This window comes from Pleuronectes platessa, chromosome 19 (genome assembly GCF_947347685.1).
Source record: "Pleuronectes platessa chromosome 19, fPlePla1.1, whole genome shotgun sequence".
In the NCBI taxonomy this organism is placed as follows: Eukaryota; Metazoa; Chordata; class Actinopteri; order Pleuronectiformes; family Pleuronectidae; genus Pleuronectes; species Pleuronectes platessa.
This window is the reverse complement of record NC_070644.1, coordinates 12,059,298-12,080,284: the sequence shown is the minus strand read 5'-3', so window position 1 is coordinate 12,080,284 and position 20,987 is coordinate 12,059,298. Positions and strand designations below refer to the sequence as shown.

At 39.5% G+C, this 20,987-nt stretch overlaps 1 long non-coding RNA gene across 1 annotated transcript; it reads left to right on the top strand.

The window, feature by feature from the left end:
* The first annotated feature begins 48 nt into the window (after nt 1-48).
* LOC128462305 (uncharacterized) lies at nt 49-20,714 on the top strand. The gene is made up of 7 exons (XR_008342359.1): nt 49-252; nt 5,518-5,639; nt 14,522-14,572; nt 16,618-16,676; nt 16,761-16,855; nt 17,662-17,730; nt 20,690-20,714. It is a non-coding gene; the product is annotated as an uncharacterized LOC128462305 (long non-coding RNA).
* The last annotated feature ends 273 nt before the right edge of the window (nt 20,715-20,987 follow it).

Here is a 20,987-nt window from a genome sequence, read left to right as displayed (position 1 = left end):
AATAAGGTAGCTAAAGTGACAGCAGCGCCACCCTATTGTATTTTTGCACTGATGATTGGCGTCACAGAGTTTGTTCCTTAGAAAAACTAAACTTTGCGAAAAGGACATTTAGGAAAAGTCATTATTGTTTTGAAGACGCTCTCAAGGGACCATTCACCTTCAGCTGGAGCAGGGGCTTTCCTCTCCTGCCTGCTGAGTTTGTGACCTGTCATCACCAGGTAGCAGGCATGTGGACCAAGATGGCAGCCACAGGTAGATTGAAAAATAGTGTTGTCCTGCATGAAGCGGGAAAAATGCTTCAGAGCAACTTCAGTGGGATTTAAGTTATTGTAATATACACAGGATACATTTATGATATGAGTCCTTTCATTTCAGTCTATAGTTAACATGACATGTCATCCTTTCCTGCGTCATTGGCTGAACCTGGGTCAACAGTACAATGAAAGGTGTTGGACAATAAGTAACTGCTCAGCTCAGCAGTGCAGTAGTTTAATTAAAATAAAAAACAAGTTAGAAAAAACTTATTATAAAAGTCAAATACAAAACTAAAACTATATACATTCAAAGGTGCAGGGTGACAACCATTGGAAATATTCAAACTGTATGGAGTGTGTGTGTGAATATTTATTGCACATGTGTATATCTATAGTTATTACACTGTGTGTGTGTGTGTAAAACACAAAACTTTGATTCCCCAGCTCCCAAAATTATCAAATACAAATTCCAAGTATTTATATGAAATACTGTTTGAAGTTTGATATATTGTAAATGCAAGCAATAGAGTTGTGACACAGCATTCAAGAAACACTTTAGTCCAGGTATCTTTAAAAGTATATTTACCTTCAACAAACATACAGGACTGCGGCTGATGTCGTGGAAGAGCGACATCTTGTGGTTCTATGTGAACTTTTCAAGAACTTTGCCTTAAGCCAAATGTCACTAAAACGGATAATTATTTTAGATTTATGATACATGTTAAATTTAAAATACCTTTATTTCTGTGTTGTGCTCCCATTAGGAATACAGTTTGTGCAAGTTGTTACATACTATTAATTTGCCATGCGTTTTCACTGTCATGAGGTTGCACTTCAAAGTGTGGCCTATAGGCAGCGCCATTGTATCTTTTGTGAAAATGTCAAATTTTATGTACTTAATTTTCCTGTTTAATATTTTTTTTTTTATATGTGTCTTAATTCATATATATTTCATGAACAAACGATAGAGCTTTTGTCAAAAGGATAATGCAACATATATTCTATAAAAAACAGCACAAATGTATCGGACTTGCCTTCACTGAGGATTCTTTAAGCCAGTGCAGTAAAGGGACTTAAAAGGAAGAGGTAAGCGAGGACAGGGAGATAGAAAAAGAGCAGTTATGTGCCCAGAATCAGATTTAATTTAAGAATGAGGGATGATAATGATTTAAGTCACAGTCAGCAGTGTTGCAGACATGGTACAATTAGAAGTCAAGTTATCAGATTCTGAATTAATCTGTAGACATTGCCCTAACTCCTTTTCATTTCTAACATGGGAGGACATGTATTTTCTAAAAGGCTGAAAAAAACGGCCTCGTCTTCTTGGAACATATAGAATGCGGAAAAAGCCAATTTGTCTTTCTTAGATTGTAGCAATTTCAAAACAATTTGTACTAGTACTTCTTGTACCAACTGAAGCACATTGAACTGATGGCTGTGGTCATGTCAAAAACAACAACATCCTGTATAAAAAGTGGAGTGAAATAAACGTAGTCCAATAAAGAGTCTCATATTTAAATGAAATGCTGCAGAAATACACATTTTACAGTAAGATATCAGACTCTTATTAAGAAATACCAGGTATCTCAAAATGTTACCTAAATACAGTAACTGAGTAAAACTTCACACAGACACTGCTATGCTGAAGTGTCAGTAGCTCATACTGACAAGTCAAATAAACCAAGAGGAGACTGCAACAAGCCATTAACCCAAAAGTAATGTTAGGCTTTGTTATTTTCGAGACTTACTAGACACAGTGATTTACAGCATCACTGTGAAGCTGTCTGCAGGCCTGAACCCTTCTGGAGCTTCATAACAATGTGTCATCCTGAAATGGATAACGGTTTCACAGGGTTGCTTTGAGGGAGTGTCCTATTTTAGCAGCCCAGAGTAGTTGTCTTGAATAACGACAGTTCATAAATAAGAAGTCAGTGTCCTTTTGTAAAAGTGATCAGTTTGCAAATAAGAATTATTTCATTTACTGGCTTTTATTGATAATTTAGCCAATATAATATCATAACATGGTACAAAAGAATCCTGTCAACAAGGAACCCAAGGTGATGTCCTAAAATTTTATTATTTTGTCCAACAACTGTCCAAAACTTAACGTAACAATTACGTAAAGCAAAAGAAACTTTTAATTTGAGAATATTCAGGCAGTGAAGATTTTTCATGATAAATTAATCATTGACTATGACATTTAACATGTTATTTTAGCTCTTTTATTATTTATTGCAAAGTCGGCTTCTTCTGAAACTTTTATTCGCATTTATTTTCCTTTTCCATAACAACACACCCTGATCCTTAAGGTGTATTTCATAGAATACAATGTGCCACTAACTGTATTGATTTAGACGCCGTGCCCTCCATTCACTTTGCTCATGTGTCCCCTGTGGCAATCTTGACATCTCTCCACATATCCCTCTCTCTTCTCTCTCCATAGTGATGGAGATCACCTCCAGCCAGAACTATATAGTCATGCCCCAATCTTCCGACACAAATTGAAAATTCAACTGTTTCAAGAACACGTTCCCTCTCGCCTACATATCTCCTCAATCTTAATTAAGTCTCCCTTGCCTCTCCCCTGCCTTTCCTGTTTCACCCATATTGCACCTTCCTCACACTGCTCTGCCTTTACACTAACTGTAACTTTCAATTCCTTATCATGCCTCTACCTTTTGGGGACACAGGAATATTTGTGCTTTCTATCGTCGAAGCTTTATGGTTTCGAACCCCAACTGATTGTTTGTGATAGTGACTGAGGGGCCAAAACAATTCTGCTAACTGCTTCTCTCACATCACAACCATAGACTGTATATACAGATGGACATCATAGGGGCTTCGCAAAATATACACTAAAGGGTCTCCATAGCCTCCTAAATCCTCTTGCTTGCCACCTGGTGGAAGGGTGCAGTATAGATCATAAACTCCCCCTCATCTAGTTTAGTAGATGGGACATGTGCCAAACTAAAAAGTATATGGTCAATATACCCACTATTTGATTTGTAAAATATGTAGAGCTGTAATGATTGGTTGATTTATTGATCAGTCAATCGTCAAATGTATCAACTACTTTGAAAACTTTGATTGTTTGGGTATTTTTTTCAAGCAAAAATACCAAATACTTGATAGTTCCAGGTCCCGGGGGACAATGCAACCTTCTCTTGTTCAACTCTTTAGTAACATTTGGGGATTTTGCACCGTTAGTCAAAAATAAAACTGCTATAGTTAAAGACAGTCAACAATTCAAACCTTCTGCTCTGACCAAGCCGTGCCACCTTAGCGTTATCTGCCCAGTTTCCCCTTCAGGGAAGCAGAGTATGAGTTTCAGGGAAATCCTTTGTTTTCCCTTCACTTGTAACTGATAAGGACTAAATGAATCAGGGGATTTTCTGTGGAAAAATAGAATGAGAGGAAAAAGGCCTTTGATTATCACTTTTCAAAATCCTGAGGAAGGGACAAGAGGCAGGAGAGAGAGATAACTGGAAATATACTTTTTGTCAGCCCAGAATAGTATCATTGAGTGCATGCTATTGTCAGCCTGCTGCCTGCACAATACTGGCTGATTTGAATTTGGACACTATGTGTTGTAGGTGGAAGGCTGCTATTCCATTACCAGCCCTTTCCCCCCCACTTTAATCTCCCTTTTTAAATACAGCTTGATTTGGAGCCTTCTTAGTGTGCGGCCGTTAAGTAATCAGGATTAATATAGAAAGTTCATCTCTGGGTTAGTGGTACACTGCCACCGGGCGACATGTCAAAACAATGTGCTGTAGCGATTGCCATTGTGTCACATTTAACCCAGAGGTGTGTTAAGTCATGCTGGAAAGTAATCTACATTACTGACACGCAACCACAACACTGGCTTACTCCCATTGTTTGTACTGATGATTCAATCTGGGTTTAAAAACATGTTTATTTTGTCTTTTTTCATCCTTGTTGTTTGCTCTTCAAGCAGATCTGAAATGCTTTTGTTTATGTTGTTAATTTAACACTCGCAGGGTATTACTTCTCAAGTCTCTGTATATTTGTTGAATTTACTGCAAAGCCATTAGTGGTCTTATCCACCCCACCTCAAATGCAAAGGCATTTTTTAACCATTAGCTTGTTAGCAACAAGCCGCAGACTCTATGTAAAGGTGGATGATGCATCTCCACCTCCTCTCACTATTCGGAAAAGAAGCCAAATTATCCCGGATGTGAATGCTGCCATCTTGAGGATTTGAGAGCCAGAGTCTGCACAGTAACGATCGGGGTATTGAGGCGTGGTGGCCCACTCCTGCCAATGCACGCACTCAAACAATTGTGAGTCACACTCAGCTGTCAATCAAGAAGTTTCCCCCCATTTTTATAGCATCATACAACAATGTTAAACCAAACTTGCCTGACAAATTCACATTGTGATAAGAATTGCCAAACTGCATTTGGGAAAGATATATGGCTTATCGTTTGGCAGCTGTCCCATCTGCTAACATGGAGGAGGTTGGATTTCTGACCTATATTGCAGCCAGCCAACAGGACGTGATCAAGTTATCATAATTTAGGGAGCAGTCTTGTCATCCATCTTTTTTTACAGTCAAAGCAACCAGCAAATTTAATGATTTTTATCAAATATTTAGCTAAACCATGTACTACAAGCTCTTAGTAGTACTGTTGCAGATTAATTTATTTCTACTCAGTGGATAAGGACTTAACTAAATGGACTAATTAAGCTACCGTTGTATGTTCTTAACATGGAACATTTGATCCAAAATTTAGGGCAGAAAGTTATAAAATCCTGGCCAGAGGATACACCAATTGTATGAGAAAGCCATGGAGCTACAGTAACAATGATACAAAATGTTGAAAATAACCTAGTTGTGGACTTTGTTGCCAGCTGTGTACATGAACATTCAGTCTGTTCATACTTCTTTTGTGCAGATTGAAATGAGGGGGAATTCCAGCAGTTATTGTGATCCAGGCTTGACCGGTGGAGCCGAAAGGATTCTTGAAAAACAAAATAGTTGAACCCTTTAATTGCCAGCCGTGGTAACAGGTCGCATCCTGCCATTGGTTGAAGCATTAAGAGAAAGTCGGGGGGGAAAAAGGTTTAACATAAATTTATTGGCATTCCCCAAAAACATATGTTTTTATATTTAAAAAAATTTCTTTATGCTGCCTATCTTTGCTTTTAGCTGAATACAAATACATGCACACACACCCCGGCAGACACACACACGCACATGTACACAGGCATCATGTTTCGTTCCTTCTTTTCTTTGTAGCCCCTGGAACCATCTCTGCAGCAGCTCTCTCCAACAAGATGACCTGCCTCAAAGTTTACCTGCGGAAGACCCCTGCCAACTCCCCGCAGACATCGTCCTTCCTCCTCAGTACCCACGGTGAGGTAATATCCTTATAGACCTTAATTTTTAGACCCAATCAACCTAGACTTAAGTTTAAAACTCTTTAATATCGGATAATTTAAATTTACTTTACCTTGCATCAATAGCATCAACTTAAAGAATTCGCTGCGTGCCTGTCCATCTGTATTTCTTTGTCTTTTTTTATTTATCATGGTCACAGTACAGGAATGCGTTGTATAGAGCATTGTGTCATGTAGGTCTGACAGACACTCGATTCCTGCAGCGTGTCAAGCATGAGGAGGATATTACTCGCAGCAGGTCCTTTGGTCTGGTAATGACACTGCCTCTCCATATCTGGTGACACCATGAATCATTTATGTCGAGTGTTAGGGAGTCAGGAGAGTTGGGGGGCACCTGTACTTGTAACTGTTTTAAAACCACAACCAAAGATATCTCTACGTTTCTTTCATGTTGGTTATTGCCTCCACAAAGGAGGTTATGTTGTCATAGCCAATTGTTTGTTAGTTGGCAGCAGTATTACACAAAAACTTCTGAATGGATTACCACTAAACTAGGTGGAAGAATTCTATATGGATCAGGGAAGAACTTAAATTTCGGTGCAGATCCAAATAAGGGGGGCAGAGCCAGGATTTTGTTTTAATTTGTTTTTCACTTTGACATTATCACAAATTTCCCAGGGTTTTCATGGGTCGTGTGGTGCAGCTTGATTGAATTTAAGGGGGCTGTTGGACTTGGTGGAGATATGCTCCCTACTGAGTTACATTCCAGTCTTTTGTGTGGGATAGTCCCCAATTTCAATAACCTTTTTACAGGGCAAAATCAAACTCTGCTGAACATTATCTCAAGGCACTTTACTTAATTTTAAGACCTCACAATATTGTAGAGACATGAGAACAATCTGGCTGTTACAGATGTTCTTGCATCTTTGAATAAGTGGTCCCTGTTGTATCCGCCTAGCTCTGTGCTTCAGCTTTAATTTCTCTTTCACAGCTTCCAAACATTGTTGTTCCTGCAGATAATTAAAGTGTCATCATACATGGATGCCATACATTCTGACTATCACTTTGTGGAAATAGAAAAACCTTTAGGCGGAGGCACACAGGATAACTCAGGACCTTTTTAGCTTAATTTGCTACACCCAGTTCCGACCCACATGGCCTCACAGTAAAAGTCAAAAATTTGCTTTGACACCCTTTCCACACATATTGGCACTCGAGTCTTAGCATGCCTGACCTCTGCTGTCTTCAAATGTTATATTTAGAGCTTGGATACTAGTCAAAATAAGGGATCACAAGCTTTCCTCCGTGGACCATTCAGAATGATTTGTGGCATTTCTCTGAGGTCCCTTTTCCAACGCGTCTCGCTCAGCCGGTCTGACATGAGGCGTGCCGGCTGAAACTGTAAAGTTAATAGCGAGATGATTGGATTTCGAATAATATGTGACGTTGCTGTGCATGACCCTCCCACTTGAGCACGCAACGAGTTCATTCTGACAGTGTGCCCTTTCAGAACTGGGTCAAACTTTGCCACGAGCCTGACTTCTTCCAGAAAGCGTCTATTGTTGAGCAGAGTGTGTCCGTGGTCTCCCTGAGGGAAAGAGTTTTCTATTGCCGAAGAATGAGTAACAGCAGCCAACCTGGTCACAGCCAAATGCTGTGACTTCCATTTAAAGCTTATCTAAAGTGAAGTCTTCCGTTGTACAAATCAAACCTAAAGTGTTTTCCAAGACACAATTTTTGTGGGTAAAGAGTTTATATGTAAATTTGAATTACACTTCACATGTTGCAGCCTAAGACTTCTCTTCCAAGAGCTTCCTTTTTAACCCATTCATCTTGTAAGATTGTTGATGAGAATTAATTAAAACAAAACTAAAGACTTTGAATCAACATATTAGCTTGGACTGATAGAATAGGAACGAGGGAATTGACAATAATATTGAAAGAATAAAGACAATTAAACATAATTGATATTAATTAGAGATAAACCCTATTCCGTAAATCACTGCTATTGCTTCTTGACTAATGTAGTATTTATGAGGGGAAAAAAAACCTAGATGACAGGTTGGCAGTTCTAGTTCTTGAATAGCAGGAAAGAAAGAAAATGGCGTGTGTGGTTTATCCAATTAAGGGTTTGTGAGATGGAAGTTTGTGCTTTTTTTTTATTTCCTCAGATTTTTCAGAGAGGATTGTGCTTCAAATAGTCACAAGAAAACAGATTTTGAAGGCAGATTTTTATTTACCCGCACCTCTCTGATAAAATAATGTCTATTTTTCGACATTGCCGTATTTACAAATTCCCAAATGATTCTCCTTGTTTAGCTAGCCATACATAAACATCACTGCTTCAAGTACTGCACGTATAGGAATTTCTTTGGAAAATACACACAAACACGCGATTATATCTGCGTTTACTATTATTTGTATTTTCGTTCATTTTCTCCCCCCATGCACTGAAGATTTATCCTTTTCCCTTCCTGAGTTTGTGTTAGTCAGGTGATGATTGTGTGTTATTAAAAGTAACATGTCATCATGAGGGCTTTTTTGAAATATGTATTCTCTCACATACTGAATTCCCTCAGACTTCTCTGAAGCCATCAAATTACACTCTAAAGTCCTGTCTGTCAAGGGGTATTGGTATCTGACACAGAAGTGTCTCATCCTGTGGATTCAATGTACACAATAAATTTGATACTCCCCTGATCCGATAATACAGCAAGAGCTCTTTCCCACTGGTTTTGGCAGCCAACACAGAGGGAGAGACGATGTTTGCAAGTTGCATAACAAGCCGGTAAAATAAATTGAGTGAGGAATCGAGAGGACACCTTGTGTGTATCTCATCAAGTCTGCTCTTTGTTCTCTCAGTTTGGATCAAATAGGATGAACTGGTGCCCGCCCCAGATGAAAACTTTAAATCCTTCACACAGCAGTTTCCCAACTTCTTCAAGATGGCCACCGTTCTAACATGAAATAGCACAGGTTTCTTTTGCTTGCTCCTTTTCTGGCCGTTAATGGCTTATTTTAGGTGTCGCATAAAGACTAACAATGTACCCCGGCCTGGCCTTATTGGATGCTGGGGGGGCACAAGCTTTCAAATGTAAATGTGACAAATAAGCAGCAAAAGCCTGTTAAAGCAGAGAGTGGGAGTTGGGAAGGTAATGAGGAAACGCATACTTAGTCACACAAAAACATACAACATAACCCTCAGCTTTAGGCAAATCCCTACCACTACATTTTCTTTTGCGATTTCATGTGTCCAAATGAAAATTTACGCTCATAGTCCCACTGGGCCTACGTGTGTCAGTGAACGCAGGAATTGACTATATCCCCTACACATGCTAAATTTAACTGGGGTTCAATTTATTCAGACTATTAATTCCATCTCTGAACAGATTGTTTTCATTTGGTTGTTATCACCCTGTGTTGTCATCAGCTTTGAATCAAGTTAAACCTCCGAGGTACAAGGCAGCATTGGGCACGACGTCTTGAGTGACAGTAAAAGGGCTGCTGTGCCATGACATAGGAAGGGCAACATTTCAAAAGCGTCCTTGTTTCACAGAACGTGGCAAAATAATTTCATTTTCTAATGTCTTAATGTGGAAAACATATTCAATTTTTGTGCTTGATATGCTGCTGTGTGCTGATTTGTGTTATTTTCTGTCTGTGAAGTTTCCCCTCACATTAGTCGCTACCTTGGTCACAGGATGTCAAATGTAACTATACAAAATCCATGATAGATTAGTCCTGACTTGGCTGTACCCGTGCCCTGTTACTGGACAGGCAACAGCACTTTGTGGCCTAATTGAACTGGCACATGAACGAGGACCGGCTCTGCAGGGGCGAGGTCAGACAAAGAGTAAACTCACTGTCAGTGTCAGTGTTAGTGTCTCACATCTTTTTTTAATTGTGTGTGACTCTGAGCTTTTTATCTGCCTCTTTCTCAAAATTCCCTTTTTCCATATCGTACTAATAAAAAGTTATTAGCTATATCCTGCCAGCCTTGTATAACATCTGTCTTTTTTAAATACACAATTTCATTACACAAATGCCTCACAGTTTATCAGGTGGAGGCGGAAGACAGGGTTTAATGAAAGTTGAATTCAGTGTCGCTGAAATTAAGTCTGAAGTACACACAGAGAGAGCGCTGCTGGGGGAAACACGATCAAAGACTAAATGGAGTAGAAAAATAGGTCTTGCATACAAAGAAGTGATGAAACAAAAGGATGACTCACCTGTTCAACCCCAGGAAATAGCTGAATAACAACGATGAGGATCTGCAATGAAAGAGTTACCTGGGGTGAAAGTTTTAGGCCAGTAACATGTTGTCAGGGCATTGGAATGCATTCAATGAGGATGTTTTGTGCCATCCTGTCTGATGTTGGGATAAGATATAACCTTGAGACATTCTCCATTCTTAAGAAGATAATGGCATAACTTTAAGAAACACAGATAGTGATGGAATTTACCGGTGTCTTAGGATACCTGTGGTAAAATTCACTATTGTTATTTCTACCATTTCTGTCTATTTTCCATAATTACCTGATTTGGTGTCCAGCATCATCCAAAGTCTCCTTCCCATTTGGTTTAATGCAGAGATGTTCCTATTTTACTTTTTTCCCCTTCGTTTTTCGGTTTGACTGTTCACCTGCAAGTTGGACCAAGAAACTTCTCTGTCGACATATCTGTGTTGCATTTAACTCGTCAGAAACTCGGCCATCTTTCATCAATGTTCAATCAAGTTTTTTGCCTCAGCAAAGCCTGAGACGTCATTGTTGTTTTAAGGAATTCACATTGGTTGAAAATCTGCCAATTAAAAAAAGAAAGTATTCACAGTATCGTGCCAAAGTGGAGACCAGTTATATCTGTAAATTGATAGCTGGGGTCACTTACTGTGCTTTTATATAATAAGTTGGATACACAAGCACTCAATAAAAGTTTTAGTTTTTAATTCCCAGGTAGCAAACGAAAGGTGTTAACTTTCTTTACCACTTTGAGTATGTTAAACCCAAACGCTAGAAAATTGAGTCTCTTTGTTCTTTGTCGTCAGAGTACTAAATATTTTCTTTATCCCGACAGTCGAGTTCAGCTTTTTTATTCTTTCCTGTCTAGTTTTCTGTCATTCGGTGCAACCTGTGCCGCCTCTCCAAAGTGCTGAATACTTTTATTGTTGCGGGGACTCATTATTTTTTACTGCAGCTATAAAAAATCTCATTCTAGACCTTTTATTATTCTACATTACTTTAATTATAGGTTCTCACTCTCCTTCTCTTTGTAAAGGTTGAAAGGTTGGCATCTCCCTAACACTGAGGGCTTGTTCCTTCACCTGGACTATTGTGGCATTTTCAAGTGTCTCCCGTTTGATTCACGCCATGCACCCTAGCTCCAGGGCATCGCTGCTGCCCTCGGGTGCATGCAGTGCATTTTTAAAACCGTGGATTAAGGGTGTTGCAGTGAGAGGGAAGTGCCCATTTGCTTATCTACTTCAAGTAGCAGCTAAAAAGTCTAAGTCAAGTCAATAATATTCATAGAATAAACATTTGCCTGCGAAATGAGGATTTGTTGAACTGCAGTAACATTTTACAGTGTTTTGAAGTTCCTGTGACAGTCTAATACTTGATGGAGATGTCCCTGATTAGAGTAGATCTGGTAGTGGCCCATAAGTCCTATTAATTTATTTAGAGGTACAGCTTTTCAGAGTAAGAGTTTCTGGAACTTCAGCATCAGGAAACGTTCTCCTGAGGTATTTCTTTATAGTCGGGCAGACATTGTCTGGATTAAGCCAGATATTTATCCCTGAATGGAAGTTGCCCCTGACTCGTTTGAGAATTGGGTGAAATTTTTTCCAGATTATACACACTACTATATTGTATGCATGGTCCAAGTAATGCTGCCTGACATCTTGTTTCCATGCACATGTTCAGTGTGAGCGCCATGTTGGAGCCGCCTATTTGATCCATAGAGCGTGAGCATAAAAGTTTGAGGTGCTTGACCTGCACATAGGCTGATTGAATTCACTTTAATGTAAATGTGTCACATCTCTATATTCCATATCATTCACACAGAGCTGGATTTGATGTTAACTTGTCTTTTCCTTTGTAATAGACAATGTATTTACATCTAGAAATACATGTCACCCTTACATTGGCCTTCAATGTCCAGAGGATCACACTGAACCTCTTCGTGATCCTCTGACTTTTCCTGCAGCGTCACCTTGAATTTGACACTTTGTCTGAAAGTTGTCAAACACCTCACTGAAAAAAATGATTTTCATGACAGTTGATGTTAATCTTACCTGGAGGATGGAGCCTTGAGACGCCGGTGAACCCTTGGCTTTTCCTCCAGTGCCACTCAAAAACATTTCTGTTTTTTTGCGAAGGATGAGTTTGTCACGTTATTCGGGGCAGACATTACCATCTCCCTCAGGATAAATTGTAATAAATGTACCATAACCTTATTCTATTTTCTCCAATCATCCATTCATAATTTCAATTTGTTCAATACTTTGGTTTTATGATCAAATATCACCACCAAGCTGTCTGCCTCAGTTCTAATGTGGGTTTAGTAGGAGCACGCTAAGATAAACCCAGCAACCATCATAGATGCTGTAATTCTTCAGCATGTTTGTGTTATTGTGAGAATGTTAGAATGTTGATGTTAGCATTTAGCCTATAGCGCTGCTGGGCCAAGTATAGTCTCAGAGCTTCTAGCATAGCAATTAAGCAGAAGAACATCTGTTTCCAGCTGTTAACAATGCATCCGTAAGTGTGAGGTAGTACATGAGTGTTTTCATCTGGGTATGCACTGACCCACTGTGCTGCCTCGTCTGCCAGGCCCTATTAGTCCACTTCCACTCACAGTCTAACTTCAGCATCCAAAATGTCCAGTCCGTTTAATTCTATGTGCATTATCTTATGACATAAATAACAAGAGAAATTCAGTTAAAAAGCCGTTGCCTACCTCTGAGCTGTTTTTCCTTAATCAGTTGTGAGTGACAGAACGCCTGGGCTCTGCTTACACACACACACGCAACGTATTTGTACTGTTTACTCCTCCCTGGTTGGGTGGGGGGTTGGTCAAACGGCTGTGACCGGCTGCGTGGCTATTCAATCAATCAAACTTGATCAATGATGTGTCATGTATGGGCGACTCTGTTTTCATTTATCAATGACCTTCTCATTAAAAAGCGAAGAGTGGGTGAGGTCATGTTTCGGTAATGGCTCGGGAGTCACAACTTCCGGAACCCCCATGGGATGCCCTCGCAAACATCGACACATTTTATCCATTTTAGAAACTTAAGGTGGGAAAAAGTGTCATTCAGACTTTACATGAAGGGAATATCATTTTGAAATTACATCGATATAATTTTTATACCTCTCGAAATCTGTACACTTAGAATTATACCCTGCAATATAAAACTTACTCTGCAGTCATCCTGTGTCACTGCACTTTGTCTGACTACTCTCTCTACCCATAATATTCTGTCTGTAGTGAAAAGATGTATATTATGAAAATTATGTATATTTTTTTTACAAGTCTAATTCATTTTATTGCCCTATTTTATTTTGTACTTTCACTTGCTCTTTTGTCTTTTTGACCATCGACTGCTATAACAAGTGAATTCCCCCGGCATCAATAATGTTTATCTTATTTCATCATTCAGTACCGTACTGCCTCATTATTTTGGAGTAAAGTAACTTTGTAAAAATGAAAAGCTATCCCCAAAATTCAAAACTAAAAAAAGTAACACTTAACCTTCATGACACTCTCAGTCTCCCACCACGAGGAATGTAATTTACATGGATTATAAATGTCTGTTTTTACCGATCTCTCTCCTGCACAAAAATGTAATAAAAAGCAAAGTGTGCTAGATCTTTGTTTTCCAGCAGCCTGTGAATGAAAGTAGTCAAATGTTTACTTCTGTAAATGTCCACTTTATAGTGCAGCTTTCCTGAAACTCTTTTGTCCATCTGTGTTTACCATTTTCCTTCGGGTTTTGCTTATACTTGCCGTGTGATATAAATTGATTCTCGTACTCGTGAGACTGCTTCAGAACCACCTTTGTGTCAGGCAGGTCCAGACGCACCAGGAAGATATTTCAAACAGTGTTTTCACTTTGTTCTTCGACCTCAGCCAGTAGCACAAAAAGCATGCCAAGTTCACTGTGGGAACGACAAACATCCCTTTTACCCAAGCTCTGAAGTGCCAGCAGTGTTATCACACAACGAGGCTCCCACATTTTAGCTTTAGACGGTGCTCTTATGAGCAGGATTAATTAAAAAATGCACAAAGCCAATGTTAACAGTGGCCATGTCAACATGGCTAACAAGTCTCCTAGAGCTGTGAGGAGATTTACAGGAAAGAGGGAGAGGAGGAAATAGTGACAGATGATAGACTGTACACACACACACACACACACACACACACACACACACACACACACACACACACACACACACACACACACACACACACACACACACACACACACACACACACTAAATCAATAACAAGAAAAGTAAGTAAACTAAAAACTAACTAAAGAAAATACCTATTCAAACTTGTTTTGACCGGCTTCTTGAGAGATAAAACAATGTGACAGTGAAACAGATCTTTGCAAACACAACATGCTGCACACACAAATGCAAGTGGCCCCTAAGGGCCTGCCAGTTCAAATTTTGAGGGTTCAAGAGAACAAAAACAAGAGTCCAGCAACTCAATGTGACCAAGAAATTGAGGAGCTAAACCAAGCAAAGCATCTCCTGGTTGTGGCTTCACCAAAAGTTATGGTATTTGCAAGAAAGAAAACAAGTATATTTCCTGGAAATTCCAAACTGCAATCGGATCAGATCTTTTTGCAAACCTGTGATAACCTGCTGGTGACCTTCCTTTTCTCTTGTTTTGAACAGGTCAGCTGAAGCTGTCAATCGTCCAGGAGCAGGAAGTCCTTGTTGTAAGTGGTGAGTCACGTTACGGGCTGTTTGTGTAGATATATTTTTGGCATATTTTTCTTTATTGACTGGATAACTTGCGTGAGGAAGGGAAAAGGAGAGGTAAGACACAGTGGGTGTCTGCTTGGGGCTGGTAACCTATTTAAAATAAATAATATCAAAGAATTTGTGTCAAACCATGACAGATGATCGTAGATGAGAAAATACATAATATAGAAGGGAGGTGGGTAAATGAATCCAACAAAAGTGGTTGTTTCTTTAATTTCTGTGTTAATGGCTATTTACTCATCAGATGCACTTCTTAGTATTTCCCCTTATCCACTCTTTTCTATATCATTACACAATTATGTAATGAAAAGTCCAATTATTCCCCTTCAGTTAAATGCAGCGCTGGGGAATTGCTCATTAAACCTTGCTCTTAAGACAATGCAACTAAGTATAACACCACCACTAAGTACTTTTATGACTGAGTTTGATCAACCCATCTATAAACACATGCCTGAGGTAAATGCATGTGTAAACAGTGTCTTGCTGGGACTGCGGCTGCTGTCCGCTCTGATAAAAATCAGCATAGAAAACCACCAACCAATGTATTATTTACGCTTCAGCTATGTTTTATTTGTCCATAGAAAAAATGCTTCTCTCTCATAGGCTTTGAGATGCTCTGGTTGTGTATTGTATGTAGTTGTGTTTTGCATTTGTCATCAAGTGTAAACTTCGGAGTCTGAGTGGAGCAGAGATGGCAGGACGCTACGGTCCAACAGTCACACAGGGTTGCAACCTCAAACCCTCAGTGTGTAGATGGGTGGATCTTAAGTTATTTATGTTGATAGATTTGCATCCTATTTGTACTCTGTATTATGTGAACAAGCACGCACAAAGCGTGAAAGTGTATTGATGTGGTTTTCAAAATAATGTGGAAAGGGAATGGTCACTACTAAGATGCAATGTCTTACTCTTAGGGCTGGGCAATAAAGCAATATCAATAATTATCGCAATAGAATTGTCATCTATAGTAATTTAACACAGTTTTAAGACCTATATCGATATAATGCTGATGCATTGAGCAAGCACAGGGAGGAGGTATAACACATAAATATAATGTTTAGCTGTTTATGAAGTTTAAGCTGCATTCTCTGCTCATGAAGAAGAGTTTAAAACCACAGCAATGATAATATGACAATGCCCAAATTCCTCACACAATCAAAATATTATAGATTCCAGTCTGGAAGTCTGTTTGTTTAGTTTCTATTTAAGCGACTTAAGCTTTGAAATGATATTGTGTGTTGTAATACACGTGGCAGCTACAGATGGTATTCGAGTTTATGCAAAGAAATTGACTCGTGATTTGATATTGTATTAATTGCATCTTGCATTATTGAAAGGTTCGATTTCATGTAGATTATATTTACATGTCTTTAAGAGGTTTATTAAGCTCTGCTGGTAGAAAATTGCTGAAGACCTGTCACATATTCTTATTATCCCGAAGCTAACGGCAGTAGGATGGAACCCCATTCAACACTGTGCTGTGGTACAGGATAGAAAAACAGGCAATAAAATGACTGCTGACAGTGATGAGGGCAGAACAAAATTACACCCAACATGAGCAGGTGTTCCTGTCGAGTTTGCAGATTTCCCTTCAGAGTTCACAGCCAATGGAATGAATTTAAAATGGTTTTTACGGCTTGTTATTTCAGCAAACAAAACAAAATATGGCCAAGTTAATAGGGGTCAACTAAGCCATATTGAACATAGCAGCCACATTTTCCCCAATCAGATCAGCTTGCTCACTGCATACGGCAAAACGTGCACATGCAACCACGCGCTATACACCTGATCATGTTTTTGTTTTTTTTGCTGCAGAAAAATATTTTACTTCTTAATCTTTGTGGATCAATGTTGGTTCTCTATTTTGACCTTTTGAACCAGAATCTTAAAATTTGATGTGCATATCGTATAAAATTAATGAGACTAAAAAGTCAACAGCCCATAATATGATCTCATGTAATGAGCCGTTTCATAATTTATCCAGTCCTATTTTTATGTGTCCACAGTTCTGGAGGCGAGGGGCATGCTGGAATCGTGCCAGGGGGCATGTGACTCTTATGTTAAGGTATTTGCAGAGAGTAAAAGCTCATGTGGACAATGCTGGAAACTGGATTCCCTGTAAATGTGTATTTTTCTCTGTGTTCTCCAGGTTGGCATGTCCCCAGACAGTGATCCTACAGACAGACAGAAGACTCAGATGGTTCCTCACTGTAGAAACCCCATCTTCTTACAAACCTTTTACTTGTGAGGATTTAAAAAGTTTCTATAGCCATTGTCACAGTTTCTATAGCCATAAATCATACCTATAAAATGTTATCTGCATGCCATCAGGTAAATAAAACCATGCCCCCTTTTGCTTTAGATATACAGAGCTTCTAACTCATAAGCTTTTATTCTTGAACGTGAAATGAGTTTGCCTTTTACATATGAACAACTCAGCAGGAAATTGTCTGGGTCGGACACGTTCACATCAACAGGAACAGGAGGCAGAATTGAACATGCTGCGGAGAGCACAGTCTTTTTGTTTTCAGCACATATACACTGGCATCAACGCTTCTCAACAAAAGCTCTCAAATATCATCTTTCCAAATTGACATCTTCGTCTGCCTCCTCTAACTGTATTGTATTCTTCCAGTTTTCGCCTGTTGTGTGTTGGAAACATCATCAACACGCCCACTCGCCTGCTGGGAATTTACCCACTCGCTCGCTAGTAGGAGATGTAATGGAAAATGTCTGTAGAAACTGACTCGGACATTTGCTTTCTCACATGGGGAAAATATGCAAACACGTGCATGTCTGAAAGCAGCTGTAGGTAAATGCTTATGCAACATTTCATTCAGAGCATTTCATATAGTGAACTAACGAGTTACAAATACTCTTTAATGGTTTTTCCAGACTGAAAAATTTAGTAGTTTTTAAAGCGATTCATAAAGTGTTTGAGTGGCGCAAAAAAAAGCAGACATGTCGGCACTGCGAATGAAAACATGCCTTGTATTTGGCCTAAAGACAAAGTTAAAGAGAAGCTGACTTCTTCTTCTCTTTGTTTACAGTGTTGTCAGTGAGAGGGACCTCAATAAGAGACTGCTCTTCACAATGTGGAACTCTGACTCCACAACAAGGTACCTGCTGGTGATCGTGTGACTCGTGATAATATTGAAGGAATGTTCTTTTGGGGGGTTTTGATTTTCATTCAAACTCGCATTTAAATAGTTTGTGTCGAGGAAGCTGCAACACATTAGCTACTGTAGTCACGAAGCTTCACTACTAGGTCAACAAAATATCATTTTATAATTGATGTTCCTGCATATTTGTGTGTGCTTGTCTCTGTGTATGTGTGTTTATTTTCTCTGCTTCCATCTGAATCTGGCAGAGCGAATGTGTTACTCTCGCCTCTCTGCCTCATCAGACTTGTGCTGAAACAGGGTCATTGCTGGGGATGGAGGACATATGGTCGAATGAGTCACAAATTTTTTGTGCAATGTTACGTTGAGGTGACAGAAGAAAAGTATCACTATGTGCTGCAAATGCTTGATAACACGACTTATATATTTAAAAGCTCTTTTCCATGAATGGAGAAGAATCTCTTTGAGCCCATTGACTTTCTTCAAAGTTTTTCATCTGTTTTGAGTTGAGTAAAAACAATTACCACATTAATCATATATTTGGAAATATGTTTGCCGTTGCACTGTATAGAGTGAAATGCTTGTTTCAGCTTAGATCATAGAATGATTATAAAGATAAAGACCTTTTTGGGATGGTTTCTGGGACACAGATTTAGAGCGATTTGCTCATCTTTGGTGGGCAATTAAGCCTCATTCAAAACCAAATGGTTGCTGCTATTAATTGGGAAAAGAAAGTAGCGAAAATTGAGTAATAATAAAGTCATATTTTACTATGTTTGTTAGATACAGTATTTGCTTGTTTTTAAAAATCCGTAATAGATTTAAATTAACTCCAATACACCATGTTGGAGACTTAGAATCTAGGTAATGGTACACGCTAATGTATTTAACAGACATGCCTGTACTCTAAACCCATACAAGCACCCAGTGTCGAATTGAAAATTATATATATCCTCATTGTACTTGTAAACTCTGAAACTCTTATACCTCTGTGAGCAAAGGGAGTTTCGGGGAAAGGAAAGCAGAAATTCTTATGTGATGAACGCAATTATAAGGGCAGAGGCCCCCGAACGTCAGCGTTCAGACAGAACAGGCAGGTCTGTTGTAAGAGCTAATTTAATGGTTTGGTGGAGACGAAGGTACTGTAAGGATTTTTGCTCTGTAGATGAGGTTTTTTTAATGTTAATGGTCTGTGCGTCGTGGCCCACACAGTACAGGATGTTAAGATGTCTTATCAGCATGAAACATTCCAGTGCAGAAACGGCTCATGTAGCACAAGTAAGAAAGTGGAAAAAAATAGACCATGTGGGGGGTTCATCGGCAGCAGCTCGTACAAGACCATTTGTGTTTCTCACCTGCATACAAATGCGGCAAGTGGGAAGCGCAATCAAGACCGTGGTCTCTGCAGGAGTAAACTTTACAGAAGCAATTTCTCTGAAATGTCATTAAAAGGTGATTATTCGACTGGACGAGTGCTGTGGGGAAGTTGTGGGGAGCAAATCCTCTTTAAGCACCACAGAACAAGCCAGAGTACGGCTGTAGCCAAACCCAGCTGATCCTTCCATGAATGTGAGCGCTCCTGTAATGTAAGGACACAATGACACAACGTGCCGCAAAGGAAAGATCTTCACTAGTATTCACAAATCAAATCTGGGTGTCTCTTTATTAATTGTCCACACCCAAAAACTATTGCTTGTGTAAATGCACATTGGTGAAATGAAAAGAGGGATCATAAGGAGCATTGTTAAATCACACCCCAGTATTGTACATATTGCATATGTGCATGTTGATGCTGTATTTCCGCCTCCACGTCTCATAACTGTTTATCTGCAGCTGTGGCCGACTCGAGGCGTCACAGAGCTCCATCAGTGTTTCACCGTGTGAGAATGAAACAAGAGATATGTTCACTATCATTTGTAACGGAAACCTTTAGATTTAATATATATTTCCTCCCTCTGTGTTTGTTTGTTTGTTGGTTGGTTTGTTTGTGTTTAACTTTGGTGCAGACCCAGATCAAAATCTGGATCTAGCTGATTTAAATGTGTTTGGCCTTGGCCATTTTAGCTTTGTTATTTCATTCATTCATTTTGCACCGATAGTTTCACTATTTGTTCTTGGGCTTAGGGTTGCAGCACTGTAGTATGTTTAGACAAAAAAAAGGAGGAAGTTCTGTATAATAGGATTGGGGTGCACAGATGAAAAATGTGATGTGCATAAAATGTAGGCTGCCCAATCTGTTGAAACATTTTGGAAGGGCTAAATCGGGATACTCAGGGAGTTGTGTTAGACTAGGCGAGTATGATCTCAGCGGGGTGTCCTCGACGTTCTGTAAATGCAGCAGAGCTTTTTCGGTCACTGGCTCATCTGACCGAGGGGATGCCAAGACACATTTCAGGTGCTCATTCGTGCTGGGGGCCAGTTTGCCCTCAGCGCGGCATCTGCAGCTGCATTAGTCCAGCACAGCTGGGAGGTTGTCGAGAGCATTTTTTCTCATGTACGCATAATTGAACATATCCCGACTCCACCACCACCACACACGTGCCCATAAAGCTGAAAATGAATTAGATCATTCTCTTTTGTTGTGTTTTATTCATGACAAATATTCCCCAAGTAGAGTGTGTTTTGTTCATTTTGTCCTTTTGTTATGGTTTATTTAGCTTTTAACAGCACCCATGGGATCAATATGGACTTTTCTTATCCGTTATAAAGACGTAGTTTAATCTGAGAACAGATTACATGTGACCAAACCTAAAGATGAAAAACACTATTTTACACCACATCCCATTGATTGGTTTAACTTTGCTCTTAGGTCTAGTTGAGTAAATTGATTTGGGTCACTTGGGACATTTGAAATGTCAGACCTGAATTAGCTGACACATCAGCTTTATTCAGGGATTTTCATTTATTTATACTCTGTCTGTCTCTCTGTCTGTCTGTCTCTCCTGTGTATCCAAAGGATGAGTGCCCTGCTGGGCTGCCTGAGCTTCGGTGTCCGCTCCCTCATGGACAGAGACGAGGTGAGTTTGAACACACGTATAACAGATATGAGGATGATCGGCGAACCGTGTCCTCAGCGCCGTCTTTCTAACGTTACCTCTTCTCCTGCGTTTGTCCGTGACTCTGACAGTTTACTTCAGTGTGAATGAATTCCAGTGACCTCAATAGCTGAGAAGAAACACTTTAGGGTTACCAGTGTTACCGCACAGGAACACTGCCGCCAGATGCCGGAGCGAAACACACTTTGAGTCATTCTC